The following is a 5,426-nucleotide window of genomic DNA, read 5'->3' as shown; positions in this document are numbered from 1 at the left end:
CGAGCGCATCAAAGGCCGAGCCGGCACGAAGGCCACGCCCCCAGCAGGGCGGCCCCGCCCCGCCCGCCTCCGCAGAGGGCTGGGGGAGGGGCGGCTGGGCCCCGCTGGCGAGCGGGCTGCCTCCGGGCCTTGGAGTTCGGGGCCAGCCGCGGCGCCGGAGCCGTCTCTCCTGGTGTGGCACTGCGCACCTCCTGCCGCGGGCGTCTTCAGAATGATGGGGCAGGAGCCGTCAGCAGCGTCGAGCTGGACATCTCTCTGACGAAAGGCTGAGCGTGAGGGCTGTCCGTGTTAGTATTTGTAGGGTCATATGCTGGTTTGCCTTCATAACGAGTAACCACATCCTTGCATGAGGACAGCCTCTTGCTGTTGGTTTATATGTGGAATAAGCTGACGTAATACGCATCTGAGCAATACAGTTAAAAATGTTGAATGATGTTACAGCTTCAGTGGGAATTACCATGATGTTAACAGCTTTTAAAATGAGGGCTGTCTGAAAACTATGAACTGTGCAGTTGCCTGTAGGAGATGCAAAGTGAGGACAGCAACGGCCCACAGCAGTGCATAGAAGACTAAGGAGGCTGCCTGAACTTGCAGGCTGTGAGAAACTATAGTATAGCTCTCTACGGTTAGAGCACCTGCCTGTAGTTCATGAAGAGTTTCTGGGCATGCTGCAGAGTTCTATGACTTTGGTGTTAATTCAGCCAAGAATATGTGCATTTCCTTAAATCCTGTTGACTTAATTGGCATGTGACACAATCAAGAAAGCTGTTAAACGAGCTGTTAAGTATTACTGATCATCTGTGTGTTTCCGTTGATTGTAAACGAGATGTGTTTTGTTTTTTCACACTGGATGTGTTTTGGGGTCAAAGTGGTCTCTTATTAGTGAGATTACTGTGACTTTGATCCTGGTTCAATACCGTAGCACCATGTGTAACAACAGCAAACTATGCCCACTATATTTTGCTATGGAAGTGCCTAATTAAATGTTTTGGTAGCTGGTGTCACACAATCCTAGTAAAATGAGAATTCTTCACCCACTTTTCTCCCTCTGATAGATCTCATATTTGTGTGGCTGAAACCTGACAGTCTAATGTGGTAGGACCACCCAGCTGAGTAAGCCTGTGCCACATTCAGCTGTTTGGTACCTGCACTCTGACACAGTTTTTCAGTCCAAATTGTATCTTTGTTCATCCACAGAATACCTGAGATGTCTCAAATCCCTTCTGCTTTCACTCTCTACTTCACAGAAAAATTAGTCTTAACAGTGACTCCTGTGTCTGACATACCTAAAAGAAAACAGATGCAAGGAATGGGGATGGTTGCATTCCTGTCCTTTACTAGGGAGAAAAAGTTGACTTTTCTAGCGGTTACCAAGATTTGTTTAGAAAGGCTTTGAGGAACAAACACTGAATTCTTCAACTAAAAAAAGATCTTAAATAGGAATTATGGAAATGTAATTTAAAAAGTAAAGTAAAAACCCTTTAAGACTTGCCCTAGGGAATTTAAAATTCTGAATTGACTGTTTCCCAAGAGAGACAGAAAGAACATCTTATGGTGACATTCATAAAGTACTCAGACAGCTGTGGTCCAATGAGTCATAGCTCCTCAAAGCCTCAGTGCTTTGACAATATTGCAGCACACCCAATTCTCAAATTGCCAGGGATCTTAACTTGAAATACTGACCAGAAGTAGTAATGGCAACTGGAAGGCAACTTATGTTCAATTCATGTCCCACTTAAGTTGTTTTCATTGTTCTCTGCATCACCAGATTTTCTCTGCATATTCAATATTGCTTAAAAACCTATGTGCATTCTGGAAATGTCATTCTAAGTAAGTTTGAATTGTCTCCTGTAAATGCTTTCAGGTTATGATAAGCTCGCCTGTATATCTACAGCTGGTTTTACTGAAACAAAATGCTGAGGAAGAACCTGAATCACATTTGATCACGAGTGTATGAAAGTGTATATATTTACAAATTCTGAATTATACTAGTACTTATGCAGCTAGAAGCAACTGCATTGAGAGTTAATTATTCTTACAACAGCATCAGTGCATCTCTTTGATGTGGTCGTTCCAGAAATGGCCTAATGATGTTTCAGCATCTTGCAGCACAAGCTGCAGAAGAAGGGGGAAATTTTATGCTCCTTTTGGTTACTTCTCCCCCACAGACCTCACATATTACATAAACAGGATGAAATTTATCTTGTGTTACTGAGTGAGCCCTGCCCCAAGTCTCTCCAGCAGGGACAAATGCTATCCAGAAAGACAAGATGGCAGGAGAAGCCTCAGCCCATAATCTGCCTGCTCCAGTCAGCCTTACCCTTTCCTGCTCAAAATCTCTAATGACACTGTGAAGATGGCCTCCTGTCCTTGCTAAGCCATGAGGCAATACTGGGGTTCATTAGAGGAGTAGGGTCTCAGTGTTCACATTAATTCATTGGCCCTCTCCTCATCAAAAAGCTATGCAGAAATGGTAACAGCCCAGCAGGGACTAAATGGACATTAATACACAAAGTGTTGGGAAATGCTGGAGATGAAGAGCTTACTTCTTTCTAGAGAGGTCACACTGCTTAAGATTTGAACAGAAGGACCAAGATCATCTGGTTTGGTTTGCAGCTGTCTCAAGATCTTTGGAAACCCATCCTGAACGAGGTGAAAGGTGCAAAACTGTGGTCTGACAAGGGATTTGTCAGTGCATGACTGAATCCAGGAGATGGATAATGTGGACAGTCAGTAGCACTGTGATCTTCTGCACTGGGGCTAAGCACTTCTTCCCTCCTGAAAGCAAAGGAATATGTCTTTTTAAATCAACATCTACATGAAGTGGAGCTTTAATTACTTCTTCCCTTAACTCTTCATTTGCATCAATTTTATTTGTGTCAAAACCAGTTGCTGAGTATAAGTAAGTGAAAACTTAGGCTAAGATTTTCAAAGGCAACTAGAAGCAGCTGTCCATGTCAATTCTGTACTGTCCAGCCTGAAACACTTGAAAGCAGCTTGAATTTTAAAGGTAAGGGTCATAGTGCTTTCAGACAAGCAGGTCCTTCTGACACGGCCAAAGTAAAAACTTTTGAAAATTCTGGCACAGCAGTGCTCAGCTGCTGTGAATGCACTCCATTATGAATATCCTTTATAGGAAAAGACTACGTAACACATACTACGTGATACAAGGAGAATACACACAGTAGGGAAAGCATAACAAGTTATTACCTTCCTGCATTTTCCTGTTTGTTCTTCCCAGTTAAAACTACCAGCTGAGCTGTGCAGTTAATAGTAACTGTAAGCAACCACAGCAGTGTGTTATCTAGGCCAGTATCACATCATGGGCTTGCAGCTTGTATGTGATGTTTCAGAGAAAGGGAAGAGATGGAGGATAAGACAATGATGACATACCTACTATGCAAAGGGAAATTTGGGTTTTTATTCCCTCCTTGCCACAACACAGATGTCTCACATCTTTGCGCCGTGTCTTATGCTAACACAAAAAGAGGACCTGCATGTAGATAAGATTGTTAGGCACAGAATTCCTGGCCAAGGAAGAGGAAATCTAAAACTATGTGAAAATTCGTTCCCTGTCTCAGGGAGGATATATGTCCAAAGAAGAGCAATGAAGCTGGTGAAGGGAGCTGTCTTATAAGGAGCAGCTGAAGGAACTGGGGTTATTTAGCCTAGAGAAAAGGAGGCTGGGGGGAGACCTTATTGCTCTCTACAACTACCTGAAAGGAGGTTGCAGCAAAGTGGGGGTTGGTCTCATTTCCCAAATAGCAGTAATAGTATGAGAGGAAAAGGCCTCAAGTTGCACCAGGGGAGGTTTAGATGGGATATCAGGAAAAATTTCTTCACCAAGAGGGTTGTCAAGCATTGGAACAGGCTGCCCAGCGAAGTGGTTGAGTCATCATCCATGGAGGTATTTAAAAAGATGTGTAGATGTGGCATTTAGGGACACGGTTTAGTGGTGGACTTGGCAGTGTTAGGTTAACGGTTGGACTTGATGATCCTAAGGCTCTTTTCCAACCTAAATGATTCTGTGATTCTATGTTAAAATCAGGTGCATCAAAACCCCAGGTAGCAAGCAGAGCTGTGAATCTCATTGAAATAACTAGGAATTAGCTAAAAAATATCACAGGATTTTCTTTAGAGCTGTCAATATTCTATAACAGCCTCTTCTTTCTTACTGGAAAGATGGCATACACTGATGTCTGGTGTTTTACGATAGAATTGCGTTTGCCTACATCCTATAAAATTTGAATCAAGTTTCCAGTAACTAGCTAGAGTTGTAGGATGCGATAAAGGGACGGTATGAAAAGCAACCTCCATTCTAGGGGATTTCTTGGTTGGGGGCGGGGGGAGAGAGAGTATCCATCTGAAACTCCTGCAAAGCACTGGAAAGAGTGCTGGCAACTTCAACAGGATTTTCTTCAGTTCACTCAATCTCTAACAATTTGAGCCTTTATCTTAATTTCAGCTGGAAAAAAACCACAAAACTTTTCTTTCCCACTGCTTCTCTCTAAAAACAAAATAGTGGAACTGACCCACTTTTTGCTGTCATTGTGTAATTCACTCTGCTTGTGTGATCTGTTTAATTCCTCAAAAGGGTCTGTTTTCTTTACTTGGATTAACAGCTCTTAAGGTTATGGTTTGTCTGTTTCTTCTGAAGCTCCACTCCTGTTCAGTCCTGCTGGAATAAATATGATTGCTGTTGCTGATTGTTGACACACATCTAACAACCACTGGAGAATATGACACAGTTCAACATACCCAAGCTGGCTTCAAACTAGTTGGTCTTGAACAATGATGGCAGCCTAGGCTGGGATGATTCTTGTGATGGAATTCCTCCTCTTACTGTGCTGATGCCTGTGCTGTGCATCTAAACCCCTTGATCAGCAGTCAACACGGTTTACTTAAAACAACTTGGGGTATGTTCAAACAGGAATGAATAGAGTCACTGTACATACTCAAGAGTATTTGGACAAAAGCCAGAGAAGAATCAACTTGATTGGAAGCTGTCATCACTAGGTAAGAACAGTGAGCAAGTTTGCCAAATACCAGATCCCAGTTTCCACCTCAGCTACAGGTGGGAGAGTTGCTATGCATACTTCGTCGAGGAAACCATGCAGAAGAAACAGCCACGTTATCTGGATGCAAATGGCTCTCATATGTGAAAGACCAGAAAGCAAGTTCTGTTAAGCTTTCTCACTTCTGGTCACTTTGGGTTTTTATCACGATAACAAGTTGTTTACATTTCTTTAAAGAGACAAGTTTGCAAGACAGCTTAATTCTCTATCCAGCTTGCAGTGGAAGCTAAACCTACATTGTTCCTGCTTCATTCCTGCTGTATTATCACAATTTTAAAGGTGGAAGATACCAAAATTACCATGTGCCAGTGGTGCTGTGGTTCTAATCTTGCAGCCCTCTGTCCTGACCCT

Source organism: Platalea leucorodia (assembly GCF_965183815.1).
Source record: "Platalea leucorodia genome assembly, chromosome: Z".
Lineage (NCBI taxonomy): Eukaryota > Metazoa > Chordata > Aves > Pelecaniformes > Threskiornithidae > Platalea > Platalea leucorodia.
Note: the sequence above shows the minus strand (reverse complement) of the source record.